The sequence below is a fragment of the Drosophila simulans genome, chromosome 3L (genome assembly GCF_016746395.2).
Source record: "Drosophila simulans strain w501 chromosome 3L, Prin_Dsim_3.1, whole genome shotgun sequence".
In the NCBI taxonomy this organism is placed as follows: Eukaryota; Metazoa; Arthropoda; class Insecta; order Diptera; family Drosophilidae; genus Drosophila; species Drosophila simulans.
This window is the reverse complement of record NC_052522.2, coordinates 12,430,675-12,446,397: the sequence shown is the minus strand read 5'-3', so window position 1 is coordinate 12,446,397 and position 15,723 is coordinate 12,430,675. Positions and strand designations below refer to the sequence as shown.

At 42.9% G+C, this 15,723-nt stretch overlaps 2 long non-coding RNA genes across 4 annotated transcripts; one reads left to right on the top strand and one right to left on the bottom strand.

Annotated features, from left to right (window-relative positions):
• Positions 1 to 2,385: 2,385 nt before the first annotated feature.
• LOC123327211 lies at positions 2,386 to 8,786 on the bottom strand. Of its 2 annotated transcripts, XR_006541764.1 has the most exons (3): positions 5,363 to 8,786; positions 3,930 to 4,573; positions 2,386 to 3,878 (listed from the first exon to the last, which is right to left on the bottom strand). It is a non-coding gene; the product is annotated as an uncharacterized LOC123327211 (long non-coding RNA). The 2 variants fall into 2 exon arrangements; XR_006541763.1 differs by having other exon boundaries at positions 2,386 to 4,573.
• Positions 8,787 to 10,343: 1,557 nt separating this feature from the next.
• LOC27207136 lies at positions 10,344 to 15,304 on the top strand. Of its 2 annotated transcripts, XR_001600300.3 has the most exons (5): positions 10,344 to 10,762; positions 12,791 to 12,843; positions 12,898 to 13,018; positions 13,086 to 14,100; positions 14,175 to 15,304. It is a non-coding gene; the product is annotated as an uncharacterized LOC27207136 (long non-coding RNA). The 2 variants fall into 2 exon arrangements; XR_005543955.2 differs by lacking the exon at positions 14,175 to 15,304 and having other exon boundaries at positions 10,349 to 10,762; positions 12,791 to 12,800; positions 13,086 to 13,414.
• The last annotated feature ends 419 nt before the right edge of the window (positions 15,305 to 15,723 follow it).

Below are 15,723 nucleotides of genomic sequence, written 5' to 3'. Positions count from 1 at the left end.
ACTGTGGGGGGACACCCCCCACTCCAGCGGACCCAAAATCACTCACAACACATGCCGATGGTAAGGTATGGTATGGTATGGCATGGTATGGGTTACCATATACTATACACTGTGGGCAAGCTTAATTCGTAAGAAACAATTTGCATATATATGTCTTGTCGTTTCAACAATGGATTGGCAAGGTGTGAATTAATTTGCTCTGCACGCCAGAAGTCAGCCTGCTGAGCAGGAGAGCCACACACAAGGGACGGATTCCATCCTTCCGTCCGGTTTTTGGCCCTGACTTTGAACTGCTAACAGGGAACTGGGAACTGGGATTCAGGCAGGGGGCTCTGGGACACTGGGACCTCGTTTCTGCGGAAAAAAAGCCCGCGTTTGGCATCCCTTTTTACCACTCTGGCCGACTTATCAATGACAAATCTCCAAAATCGTTTACTCTGCCTTTGCCTGTCAATTTGGCTGGCTGACACTTCCCCGGCTTTGAACACTAGAGCATCTTCGTCTTGCTTCTCGATCTCCAGTTCTCGAATCCCAAATCCCGAATCCCGAGTCCCGCATCCCAGTTCCCTGTTCGCAGTTCACAGTTCCCCAGTTGACGGTGTTAACAACCAGACAGGTTTTGGTGTACCGCCGCCACACATACCGCATACTTTTTTGTGTGATTTCTTGTCTCGACTCCTTATTTTCCCGGTGGGATTTGGGTGCCTTCATGAATGAATGAAAGGCAAAGAAGGCCAAAGCCCTGGACCTGCGAGACTTGAGCCCAAAAAATCGTCAGCGGACAAGCGGAAGTTCGCCAGCGTCTTAGCCTCGATTGAGACAATAATCAAACACTCATGCTGCGGATCCCACTGGTGAAAGTGATGATGCTGGATGGGTGTGGAGCAGTGGAGTGTCCGTTCTGGACCACACACAGCCATTAGGTCCCAAATCGCCTTCATTTATGGAACGGACTTTCGTTGATTGAAGGGGCTCTGAGTTCTATACCTCAGGGAGATGACTTTTGACTGGCCTGTGCACTGAGCAAAAATAATTTCACCACTATTACCAGATTTATAAATGCAAGATATAACAAGGAAGTAAAAATAATAATATATTATATATGCATAAATATTTATAATAAAGTTTATATAATATAAAAAAGGAGTAGTTTGTTCATTGTTTGACATCATTTAAAAATGAAACAATAATCTATTCATTATTAATTTTTTTATTGAGATACGAATTCATAGATTTACCCCATGTTTACAAGCAGAAAATGATTTAATAATCTATATATTTAATATTTTATTTTTGAGCTACAAATTCATAGATTTTTCTGCCTGTTTACCAGCCTAGTTGAACCACGAATTTGTCGCCTGCACGCCGCACTTATTGTGGCCCCTTTGGAGCCGGTAGGTGATTAGATCTACTAGCTCCATTGAGCAAAAGCCAGGCCAAAAGCTAAAGCCATGGCCGAAGAAAACTCAGAATCGGAGGGAAAACGGCCCAGAGCCGTTGCAGCAGGATAAATATCGGTGGAGCCCGTTGTTGTCAACTCGGCCCGTCGTTCCAATCGAGACACATTTATTTAAGCCTCACGTTGCTCGCATTGCAAACGGTGATTGTCGCTGCCGCTGGCTGCTTCTTAAATATTTCGCGTTTCGCCACAGACAAAGCTGAAATAAAAGCCAACTTGGTGGCAAGGAAAAGCAGAAAAAGGCAGGACAAAAAAAAAAATGAAATAAAATAAAATAAAACAGCGACACAGACACGCTGACAATCGAAATTCGAAATTCTGAATGAAGGCGCAAAGTAAAACAATATCTGATTTGAAGCATCCGGTCGCGATTGTCATTGCCACCTATGCCATGCCACCGACTTGGCGACACGCGCGGCGGTTGGAGGCGTTGGAGGCGTCTTTCGGTGGTGTCAACGCGGAGCTGGCTGGAGGAGCAGGAGGTGGCTCAGCAGGCGGGGGCCGGGTTCAAATGAGGGCCCCAAACTCACTTCCTGCGCTGCTCCGTCCGTCCGTCTGTCCCATCTGTCCATTTGTCCATCCATTCTGGCCATTCTGTTGCCATCCTTTTGGCTCTTAGCTGCTGCTGCTCCTGCTGTTGCTGTTGTTTTGCTGTCGCCATTGTCACTGCTGTTGTTGATGGTGATGCTCTGCCTTGCCCCCACCAGCACTTCCATATCGAGATACAGATACATATACATATATAGAGGAGCAGGACCATAGGACCGGGCCCAGATACAGATACGGCGGGGCGGGAGTGTGAGATCAATCGTATTTGATTGCAGAATGCGCGGTAGGTAAGCGTTAACGACGTTTTTGAAGTCTCGCTGGCTCTGCTCTTTGGTTAGCCCGTTGTATTTCGAACATTTGCGATGCGATTCCATTCGATTCGATTCCGATTTCGGTTTTGTTTTGTTTCTGCGGCAAGGAGTAGCGACAAAAAATTGCGACACGTTATTTCAATTTAAAATGTTTATAATTCAGTGTGTTCTGTTTTCAGCTTTTTTTTGCGCTACCTCCTCGCATTCACGAGTGCTGCTGCTGCTTCTGCTGCTGTCGCCACTTTTGTCATGCTCGACGGGAAACAAAAGCGCTGGGAAACCGAAAGGCATCGAACGAATCCCATACCAACCCATCCGAACCAATCCAATGCCATCCAAGCCAGCCCAATCCAATCCAGATTCGGATTCAGAATCAGTTGCCGGCACAATGCCATGCCATTAGCGTATTGTATTTAAAGTTTCAACCTCAACCTAGCCCGCCAAACTCCACAGTTGCCCCACAGTTGCCCATTCAGATGGCTACATTGTTAGCGTTTGCTTATTAAGTGTACGTATGCAGGCCTTTATATAGTAGATTACCACATCATTTTGTTCCTGCGGCGTCTTGCACTCCAGATGCAGCTGGAAATGGAGCGGGAGCTGGCGATGGTGAGGCCACAGATCGAGAGATCCTGAGATCCGGGGGCAGACGTGCTAATATCCAATAAATGCAAATTAAATGCACTCACGGCGCCTCCGCCAGCGGCACTTCACATCCAGATCCACATCCACACATGCACATGCATCAGGATGTCTTCACGGTTTTATCACTTTATAGTTGGCAGTCAACAAAAGGCTCTGTTCCTGCTAAGCGGCAACATTGTTTTCCTGGGTGGCCATCCTGACACGCAAAAAAACATTTTTGTCTAAGGTTGTGTACACTGAGAAGAATAGTTAAACCGATTAGTAATACATGACAAGTTCATAAGCTTACTAAAAAAATTATAACTAGTTCAATTAAAACTATTTCTGGGAAATAATATATTTTATATAATTTATTTATATAAAAAAACAAAGTTCAAGTTTTTTATCGCCGTGTTTGGACCCACACACAGAGTGCGGAGCCTGGTCCATTAAACGGCAAATACATTTATGACCGTAATTACACCATAAAATTCAAATTATATCAACAGACCAAAAACCGCACATTGTGTCCAAGCCGTGACTCAATCTACCCAAGGAGCAGCAGCGGGCGCGGGAGCGGGAGCAGCAGCCTTGGGGCTCCATTCAGTTCCAGGGCTCTTGGCCTTGCGGTTCGCCGGCTACATGGAGTTGGACATGACACTGGCCATAAACAGTTGGCCATGGCCAGCTGTGTGTGCTGACGGCTTGGAGGCAAGGCCTATTTAGCATCACAATCCATCGCCATGAGCATGGGCATCTATGTTCACCGGACCACTCTCACTCGCTTATTTTTGCTTAAGCAACTTGTAGGACAATGGTCGGGCTGGTTGTGGGTGGCACACGCCTCTGCCACGCCTCCAGAGCCAAGGAGAAAGTCGTCGTCGTTGACTTGGCCTGACTTCACTTGGCCCGGCCACGAGGATTATCCAGCAATGCTAAAAACTTTTTAGAAGTCATTAAAACCTTGTAGTGGTAAAATTAATTACTTGTAGTTGCAAACAATGTAGCCACGCCGCAGGCAACATTTCCATTCCATTCCATACCATGGTCTTCTTTTTGTTTTCGGAGCCCCTTGCCTTATAGCTATATACGTATGTATATATAACCCATATTATACAGTTTGTGTTTGCCATTGCCGGCAAAGAAGAAGAGCAGGGTCCGAAGTCGCCAGACGCCACAAAAAAGCATTCCCGGGCCAGGCTAAATGCATGATGGTGAAAACATATTCACTTTGAAATTTATTAACTTTGCGTGTTTTGTTGAATTAAGAATCCGAACGTAAAAGTTTCGAAAATGTTAGCTAAAAGCCGTAGTAGTCGTAGTAGACCCACTCAGGTCCTCATGCATATTTATGTCGCATTTCCACTGCCCCGCCGCGAAAAGCAATTCGCTTGGAGCGCTAAGCGACCGACTTAAAGCGCTTCCATTAGGCGGTACACACTTTCATTGAGTGATGATCGCCGAATTACGACCAAAACAGGTGCTTAATCCATGGCCAAACAAGGAAGCGATATGAAATTCGCATTTGGGCGGCTTGTTTAATTGGCGTGGCTATTTGCGCTCAAATAACTTGTTTTCGCTGGCTTTATATAAATACATTACGATCGGGAAATAGCTAACAATCATGCAGCTAATAGAATAAAGAATTGGGTAATATAGTTTAAATTCTTATAATAAATAATAAATATAAAAAAAAACAATTAAGGTAAAATATATAGAGATTTAATTGAAGCAGCATTATTAAGCATTTGGCAACATTTTAGCAACAGCATACTTTTCGAATTGATTTCGCTGACAAGTTACATGTGCCCAACTACTTATTTTTAAATGAATTGTTATAGGTGGGCTCCTCGTCGCGAAAGTGCCACTTCCGCGTGCCGCCGCGCTCCATTATCGATAAATGTTCATTACTTTCAATTAACGCTTCTTAATTGAACATGACGTATTTATGAGTCGAACAGCGACCAATCGCAGTGCTACAGGACGATTGCCAGCCGGGCGACAATTGCATTGCGCTTAATTGGCGGCCAAACCCGTGGCCAAGTACTGGCTCCATGGGGGCGATGCAAAGATACACAGATACACAGATACAAAGATACAGATACAGACCGGGAGAATTGGGCGATATCGGGGCAGAGATAACTATAACTCATCGCTGCATCGCGGCATCGTTAATTGTTTATAGGCGACGAGGGAGCTGATGAAAAAACTGCAGTGGCGGCAAGAAAGCGACGAAAGTGCAAAACGCCATGAATCATATTTTTGTGCCAATTAAGCATGATCCGATGTAACGGCACAAGGGCCCACATAGCATATAGCATATAGTAAGCATAGTAAGCATAAGCAAAAGCCGAAACAAAATCACCAGCGAATGTGGAAAGCAAAAGCGAAATTCAAAAGCCATTGAAGGCATTCTTACACCAGGCCGGAAATCCAATGTAGACAGCATTGGCGACTGGGGCGTCGACAACGCCGTGGAAGCAGCGGCTTGTCCGTCCGTCCAATCTGTCCGTCCGTACGTCTGTCCGTCCGCCTGTCCGTCCGCTGTCCGTCCGATCATCCGGCCGTCCGACCGGATGGGCTATTGGGACCACCAAAGAACAACAAAATATGCACACTTTCGACTGCAGAATGCGAGAATGCAAACGCTGCACTTACATTCGCGTTTGTAAATGCGATCGCCGATCATATTTCACTGCGCTCTCCCGCGATTTGCGCCCCTTATTTTTTTTTAATTTGCTGCCTTTGTTTTTGCTTTCATGTGGGGTCCGACCCCACACAGAGTGTGTGTGTGTAAGTGTGTGTGCAAATATCACAAAACTTTCGTTTAATTACAATTTGCATACGATTTGCATAGAACAAACCACTGTAATACAGGCGAGAAAATTAGCTCGCGCCTTTGAAGGTCGTGATCGCAGAATGACGCACTCGCTTAAAAAACAACGAGTGACATGTACTCATCAAATAGTTTGTAAAACAACAGCACTTGCTAAATTAGCGAGCTCGAATTAGAATTGCAGAAGCACTTATACAGTGCAAAAAATGTCCACAATAGATATAGATTCTAAAAACGATTTTATCATGAGGATTAAACATATTAAAATGTTCATAAGTTAATTATTTATCCAAGCAAGCTAAATGACAAGGCAATTATCATCTGTAAATATTTCTACAAAGTTCGAATGGAAATTTCGTATTGACGCAGTACTCGCCCATTAAAATAAATCAGATATCTTATGAGAATTGTTGCTACCCCTATAAGCGAATATTTAGAGAACAGCTGAAACATTTCCATTGATTTTAGCCAACCCCCATTTCATCTGCGTCATCGGAATTAATTCACAGCAGCGAACATACTCATTTCGATTTAATAACCGAGAACTGCAATTCTTTCTGAATGAAAACTCAGCGCTGAACTTTCCGCAGTGTCGATGTCAGCAAAGTTAATTGATCAAGCCCCCAACGAAAGTACAAATACACAAACACCGTGGCCCAAAAACGCTGAGATCGAGCTTTAATAGTGAGGCCAATAAAAAATTCAAAAGAAAAAAAAAGTTCCCAAAAAGAGGCAATCTGAACGAGAAACGGAAATTGACTATGGGCTAAGCGACTGGCCGAATAAGTTTAAATATGGCTGGTAATCAAAGTAATTCAATTAATGAGAATGCATTTATCATTTAATAAGATACACAGCTCGCTTTTCTGCACTTTTCAATTAATTAAGCCGATAGCATCGGGCGGTTTAAGGAAATGAAATTTATCGGCTTATGCATTCATATTCGCCGCGATATAATTTTATTAAATTTTTTCGGGTAACAAAAGGGCGCCTGTGCGCCATCTTATCGTTGTCAAAGAAAGCCGCCACCGCACCGAAAGCCAGACGGCGTTCAAAGTGCAGAAAGTTACGGATTTGTGGTTCTGACTCCAGCTCGAGTAGCTGACAGATACTTCAGCCAGCTGGAAATCCATAGAAATTAATTGCCGAACGTATGGACATGACACGGAAGATCACGAGACCGAGAGAATGAAATCGAACTATTAATCGGCGCACAAGAGTGACAAACATCTATTAGGCGTTTAATTAAAAGTTTCGCATGAACGGTTGAGTCGCTTGCCTTTGTTGCCATTGCCATAGATAGTGGCCAGGTAGTGGGAGGCGGAGGCTCCTCCACCACACCCCTCCGCCCCCAATCCTGTACTGGCGATGTCCCATGTCCGATGTCCGATACTTGGACAGAGTGTCAAATTCGAGCATTTCAAGTTACCGCTTCAGATAGCGGCGAAGAGCAAACACAAATATTTGCCTACAATTACTTACCGGCCGGATAGATAGTCGATAGTCCGTGGTCAGTTGGCCGGATGAGACAATGGCTGTGGCATCGGTCTTGGTCTTCGTATCTCCGTATCTCTGACTCGGCCCGGAATGTCCGTGTGTATTGGGCTATCTGTCCGATGGACGTGTCGGCGGAGGCGCTCCGAATAAATACGGCAATTAAAATCCGATGGACAGATAGTACAGTCGATCGGAGCATGAAGTGGCTATGGCGACAGGCAGGCGATCAATCCGCCCAACCACCCGCCATTAGCACATTTATCCCCCTGTCATCAAATTTCTCAATTTTACACTTGAAATAAATATTTCGAAATGAAAAACCCATCGATACTAACTGGAAAACCTATTACTCTTTTTATCCCGTTAATGAAACACCAAAGATAGCAACTGAAGATATTGTATCTGGCGGATATTAAAACACTTAACACTTTAAAAGGTCTCTCTTTTACTTTTTGCCCAAGATATATATAACAAATGCCCATCTGAAGTATATGCTCCACACTTTCAGTAAAATAAATCGTCATTAAGCCCAAAGTAAAATTGATTATGTCGATGGGGTCGGGACCCAACCCCTTTTTGTTGGATTTCAATGCGGACAACGTCCGCATTCCATTGGCTCTTGCCCATGGAATCAACGTTAATTAGTGCCGAAGGATAGACTCTCCACATGCCCGAAACCCATCTCGAAATTGCAACACCTGTCCGATGGTCGAGCGGTCACCTGGCGGCGATGCGGAAAGTCAGTGACTATGTAATACACTGTGTTTTGGTCAGCCTAACCGCACGGACTACACTCATCCGATTAAACTTTTAAATAGATGTCAAACAAACTACATTCTGCTAACTACAAGGACTTTCGATGTCATCGTCCAGGTTCCACTCGCCAGGTTCGTCGATGTCTTAGGCCTGTCCGTATATCTATATCTCCACCAACGTATATCCATATCCACATGCACATGCCCCCCGTGTCACAGTCTCATCGGCGACCATGTCCCGTGTCCAGTGTCCTTGTGTGCTATCCTGGCCGAGTGTTGGCCATTCAACCACCTATGTTGCCGGTCGGTTGGGGTCGTGACGGACAAATGTCCGAAATTTGAAACTTTAAATAGCAGTCTTTCAAGCATGTTTTCGGGGAGTAAGTAGTCCGTGTACGGGGTCAGAGATTGTCTTCCGGATTGGGGGCGGAGACCTCTGATGATGAGCCGGGCTTGGAAATTAGTTCTGATTTACCACTGTTCCAACAAAATGTCAGGCGGTGTGACAAGGATTGGCTTTTTGGGGCACATGTCGCAGTCTGTGTGCGTATCGTGTAAACATTGCAAAGGACCACACCTGCCGAAACACGTGTACATAATTGAACGTGCTGGATAGTTCATGGAGCCTATTAACTAACTTTCAGCCACTGGGCTTACAATTTGTATATGGAGATTATTGTAAATGAGCGTTAGAGAGCTTTAAAAGTTGGCAACTACACCGTTGCGGTTTTTGTTATCAAACACAACAGAAATATAATGATAAAAAAGGGCTGCATCATTGTACTAAGAAAATATCGTAGATTAGATTTCTTTTATTATAGATAAATATGTATTAAAAGTGTGCAGAAATATTTGTGGTAATTTGTGTTCCTTCTTAATTTCAATTTGTTTTTAAATATATCAATATCTTATTTCATTTATTTTTATTCAAAAATATCTATCAAATATATCAATTTCTTATTTCATTTATTTTTATTCTTAAATAGCACTTTTACGTTTTTGAAGTGTAAAGTTAAAGAAAACTTTATTTTAAAGCAAAGCAACCTTATTTACTGCAATTTATACATTACTTAGACTTTCCAATTGACACATCACATTCTTCTAAATGTCAAACAGTCCGCCGAGCAAGCTGTCGTTCACAATATTCACAACAAATTTATCTTCCCCCAAACTGGAATATCAGTATCCAATACGATTGGATAAGTTTGCCCTCTTTAAGTGACAGCTTCTCTTAATAAAAATGAATTATCCAACATCCAAAGGCGCGACGCAAACAATTTGTTTCGCTTTCAAATGAAACAATTAGACTCTAATTTTAGACTTGTGCGTTGAACAAGTCAATTTTGTATTCCGAAATATTTTTTGGGGCGCAAGTGACAGTGTGTGATAACTGAAAAATAAATTGTAAGATACAAAGAATGGTTTCATCCCTTACTAAGAGCAGGGCCACTTTAAAATCTTGAATAAAATAAAAATGAATCGAGTTCACCAAGTTAAGTTAAGTTAAAGCATCACAAGCTAATAATCATAATATTTTTTAGGAGTACTTTACTATAGTTTAGATGTAGTAACTAATAACATTGAAGATAAGCTAAGGAATATATTTCAAATATTCTTAAACAAAAATCTTTTTCATCTGTATAATAAATATAATAGATTGAAATTGGCATGATTTCAACGAGTTGCTTTTGCCCGCAAAGTTTGAGTTACTAATTTACATTTCGGCCAATAAAGTTCTTGACGTTCTTTGAGTCATATTTTTAAATTATATTAGTTTCCAAAACCATTTAGAAAACACTTGGTAAACAGCAGTTAAACACACACATAAGTTGACGAATTCGTTTTGCTTGGCGGCGCACAGTGGTTTCAATTGCCGCTTTGGGGTCATAAATCTGCGACGCAAAGTGACACATATCGCAGATCAATATTATCGTTGGGCTTTGGGCACTTAACCCCCGGTTACGTGCACACACATTTACATGTGTTTCGAGCGATTTCGAGTGTATACAAATGTCTCTTTCTGTTACGACTCGAATCTAATACACTCCCAGGATCCATTAGAAGTGCAAAACACCAATTAAAGTTTTGCACGGATTACCAGAGGAGTGAAAAAAAACGCAAAAAAGCAACCAGTATCGTGGTATTACACTCTATCGTGTTTGTATTCGTTGAGGGGAACGGAAAGGCGAGTGCGAGCGAAACGGCTGCCACCCTACAGTCGTCTCGCTCGCTCTCGTGCTGCGCAGGCCGCAGATAAATGCGCAGCCATTTTTTAACGGGCGGAGCCTAAATAACGGAAGCGCTTGGGACTTTCTGGTCGCGTGGAAATAGTGGGAAATTTTGTGTAGTTCGGGAATTTCCCCGACTGATTAGCCAGCTGTGCAGAATCGCTGAGTTTTCCGTGAAAAGTCGAAGAGACTGCGCGCTTTTCGAGGCAATTTTCCCGAGGCAATGCATTTAGAAAAGTCGAACCATCGGCTCCGTGTGCAGTGCTTACGGAAAAGCTCCCGAAGTCCCCGAAAAAGCTCGGGAGGGAAAGCTTGTGTCGCTTTGGCAGATGCAACTTGGCAAGTCAAGCTGCTGCACCTACTACCTACGTTCAAAATGGCGGCTCTGTCGGCGGAATGCCGATAAATCAAAGTTCCTCATTTTAAAAATGCCAAGTGACCAACGCGCCATCACACAGCAAAGGGCACAACAATAGGGATGGTGCTTTTCCTTGACATTTAAGGTAAGTTTGGGTCGTAACTTAGAGATTTCAAAGAATTAAACTTTCTTTGTTATTTGGTTTGTTTTATTTATCACTTTATACACGAAAGTGAAATTGGTTAGTACAACAGTCACACTTATTGGCTATACTTAACAAAAGCAGAAAGTAAAATCTAATAGAAGATACTAATATATTATATTAGCCTCGTTTTAGTCAGCTAACATTAAGATTTTGTCTGCAACTGTGGGTTCTTTTGCGGCATCAAGTGGCTGGTGGACTGGTGACTGGGGAGCGGCATTTCATCAGAGGGAATTAATCAGAGCAGATGAAGCGACAACCGAAAAATAACGACGCGGCATCTCGCAAAGAGCCGGCCGCTGCTTATCTCCTCAATCTGAATCGCCGCAGCCGGCTTTTTAGTGCGTGTCCCCCGATCGTTGGGACGCTCGGATGCCGAGATGCATCCCATTTGCAGTGTATCTGTATCTGTATCCGAAGGTGTGTGATCCGAGGAACTGGCGCTTGGAGGCGACAGCAGCGGAATGTCACCGGGGATCCGATCCAGAGACCCTCTTCTCACCGTTTTTTTATGTTTTTGGTTTTTCGTATTTTTTTTTTTACTGGCCATTCATATCCCAGAGCATCCATCAAACGCGCGCCCGTTCATGTCAAATTATAAAATCCGAAAAAATTTAAATCTAATTTCGCCGCAGCGCCGGCCGAGGACCATATTCAAATAGCTAATGGATTTTACTTTGTCCTGACAAGTACAAGCCCATTTAATCAATAATTAACGTAATCCATCAAGTACAAAGTGTCAAATGCACTCGCGAGCGACGACGAGCCCATCAGGCCTAAAAGGATTTCCAGCGAAAAGCGCATCGCGTTAACAAAAAATCAAGTTGTCGCAAAGATACACGAAACAAATCCGCGCGACACATCTGCATGTCGAAAAACCAGCAGACCCATCAGAACCCGAGTTTATAGCCCAGCAACCCCTAATTTTAACCCCTGCCTGTGCCGTCTGTCACTCTCGAGATGTCCGGAGGGGGGAATGGGCATAAAGCAGCGGCGGCAGCAGGAGCAGCAGCTTATCTAAGCCGAAAAGTCGACCCTGATCAACCACTTGCAGACTGGACCCCTTACACGTAGATAGCCCTTGTTGTCCTACTCCAAATGGGTATCAAACTACAAATGTCCATTTTTCAATTTACCTGGCCCTTACGCACTTCGTACCACTCCCCCGCACTTTCCCACTACCACTACCGCATTGAATCTGAAATGGAATGATATACGGACAGGGTACGGGAAGCGGACAAACAAACGGACAAACACCCACCGAATCGCCCTATAAATTAGCCCTCGGCCGTTGACCAGTTGGTTTTGCTGGCGGCCAAAAGACCGTGAAATTTTCCCAATATGCTGCGTTTTATTTGCGTTTCCCGCCCTCCACTCATCCTCATCCTCATCGCACTGGCCATATACCATATATATCCCATATCCCATATAAAATGGGCAATGGGAACTGTGAACTGGGCACTGCTCGCATTTAAATGGACAGCCCATTTGACGTATGAATAAATTATGTTGTGCCCCTCGAGCCCGCACGATCGATTCTTCGGCTAGTTAACATAATTTTTAAAGACAAAGGCTACGCTCCACATATTATCCATGGCCAAAGAAAGGGGCAGTTGACATCTCTGCGCTTCGGCGGGGGGAAATTTATATGCCGCAATTTGTCAATTGTTGCAATTTCTCTTTGTGTGCTGGCAACTATTTATACAGTTTTATTTCCCAAAGAATAGCCCCTCATAAATAATTGAAATGTTTGTTTATTTATATTCCTGTGGAGTGAGACTGCCGATTAAGGATTTGAACATCAGGTAAAATGATAGGAATGGGATTATGCATTCAATATGAGCCGCACTTCAATGGAAGATTAATGAACTCTCCTTAACAATATTCAATATTGAAATGTTGACTTTACACCGCTTAATCATAGTTTAAAAACCGTATTTATATTCATAAAATATATTTTTTCTCTTACAGACACATGACGGTAAGTGTCCCACTCAATCATCAACAAAGAAGTCGTGTTAAAGGTTTGTTAATGGTTCAAAAACTGACTCCGAACTATAATCTACCTAATATTTCAGCGACTTATCCTTTCATGTATACATTTCCCTGAAATCGCCTGCCTTTAAGGGGATGCGATCCGAGCCACTCAGCCACCGAAAAGTTATTGCAACCCGATCCTGTGTCGCTGGCTGTACATAAGTAAATGAGCTTTAAAATAATTTAGCTATCTCTTAAGCACATGTGTTTGTTTGTTTTCCATTCCCAGATACCAGATACCAAATACCAGTTCCAGTTTCCGCCGATCGAGCCCAAGTTCATTGGGAGTAGGGAGCGTGGAATGGGCGATGTCCGGCCTGACGTTTATGAAAAGCCATCGCAGCATCAAAGCCAATTAAGATACTGGTGGACATACATACAAGCTCTAAAGGAATACGCGGCTAATTTCTGCGACAAAGCCGACAAACGATCGAATTCGAGTTGGGGCACAAGGAGAAGCGGCACTTTTGTCGCAAACACAGGCCGTAAAATTAAGAACTCTGATTGGTAACAAATGTTTTTGTTCATTCGAGTGATAAAAACGTAGCGAACCGAAAAGATATAAAGTTCTCTTTAGTGTCTTGCCAGTGCGGCGATGATAAAATATTTAAATGAGCGCCGAAATGGTAAGGTTCTCGGCTTTGGCCCTGCTTGCGATGGGATCTGCTTGGATCGAAGCGGACATTTAGGAAATCAGAGGGCCATACCGAAAACCTTAATGGCCGCGCACACGAACCTGGCCAACAAGCCCAAAAACAGTGGGCTTGAACAAGGCCCAAGGGCAAAAGTGTGAAACATCGAGCGGCGTAACGCCAATAGCATTCGTCGATAACCACTGTGTGTAGCCGAGTAAGTCGGTCGGCTGTCATGATTAAACAAAAGTCCAATGCCAGCTAGGATATTAAATTACAGCCCATAACAGCTAAGGACAGAGGTAAGGACCCATTCCGGCGAGCGCCTTTGGAACCAGCCGACGACGTCGACCAAGCCCAAACCCAAACCCAAAATCCAAAAGCCAAAAGGCTTGCTGCAGATACGAGAAACGGCCACGACAAAATCATAAAAGGCATAAACAGTTGTAAAGACCCAAACCACAAAGGGCGTAGAATCAAAATTGAGCACTAAAACGTTATCGAGGTCGGCACAGATTAACTAGCCTTTTTGCTGTTGACTTCGGGATGGACGAGGGACATACGGACAAGTGGACATACGGACCAGCGAACAAACGGACGACATTCAGGCAGGTAGTTCATTCTGAAATATCGAATGCATCTTAAAGATACTTGTGCGACATTACGATCATTACTCTGTGTAACAGATATACAGCGAGGAGCGGAGGATGGGAAAGGGGCATGGACTGCAGACAGGTCGACCTGTCGTGTAATCCGGTCCTGCCTGGCAATTATAACCATATATAGCCCCCGCTGGCGACGGTGCCGCGTTGACGACCCACAACCGAGTTATTGTCCAAAAAATTGTCATTCACAACTGTCTCGCCGATAAGAAACAATTATCAGGGGCAAAAGGACGGCGGTAGGAGCGATCACATTGAATGGCGCCAGTTTCACAATGAATCTCCACGGAAAGGACTAGTCTTACGTTAAGATTTCGTCATGCCCTTTTAAAATGTAGGTTACATAAATATGTTTATGGGTATTATGTTATGGAGAGCGGGAATGGCTGCTACCGAGATCTTACGACGTGGGAATGAGATTACAGGAGCCTAATGGCATTTGTAATATTGCTAGATCAGCTTTTTAATTTCGTTAATCTTTTAAATAATTAACTGGAGTCCGCGTTTATGTAATCAGTATCCCAAAAGTATGCAAGCTTCGTAAGCAAAAGGATTTTATATAGCTATGCTATCACTTAAATAAGTTAATCTGGTGCCTTATAACACGGCGTTAACTTTTCCACCCCAAATTTCATTTTATGCTGCACCAACATCGATTGTGGGGAGTGTCCAAGACGCACTCGTCCTAATGGCAGCCCTTCAAGGAACATAATTTACTCCACGTGTCGGGGATTACATATTAACTACGCCACTGTGCTCATTTGGGGGGCGTGGCGCTACAAACGTCGGCTGTTAATCTTTAGCTGTGTGGATAGGCATTTATATAGCTATTTAAGGAAGTGTGTGCTCACGTTTGTTTATATTACAATCCTGGTTGTTGCCCTTCTTTTGTTTTGCACAAAAATAAGTATTAAATATCACTTTAGGGGATGCCACTTAAATCAAATAGAAGCATATTTGCCCACATCAAATCTAGGAATAGAACTACTTTAAAAATTATAGTAATTTGATAACTTATTGATAAGAATCGGAAAAATTATACCCTTCAATAACTAAGGTTCCAGTTGAAAAAATATTCAAAAATTTAAAAAAATATTAAGCCCTATAGTTATTATTGCTCCTTTGAAAAAATACTTGAAAATAAATGTACCTTATAATTAATATTAAGAGATTTGAAATAAGTTAATTTAAGTCTTTTAAGCATTATAATTAAAGTGGAATGGAATATTTATGAAGTATGAATATGTGATAAATGTAAGAAAAAGGTTTAAAACATATAAGTTCTTGTGTTTAATCCCATATATATATATATATAAACAGATTGAAAGGTAAAAGTAATTCAATAAGTAAGCTGGCTCTACAAATTGATAACAGATGTTTGTAAATTTTATGTAAATTGAAGTGTGTTATCCCTATTCTTAGCTCATAACAAGGTTTCCTCCTGTGCCCCCCACACACTGCAAATTTGCTAGCCATATGCCCGACTGACATTCCATATTCAAATTCGCATCGGCGCCACCTGCCATCCGTCGCTGTACTTTTGCACGATCCGGTGCCATCGTGTTGTTGTTAT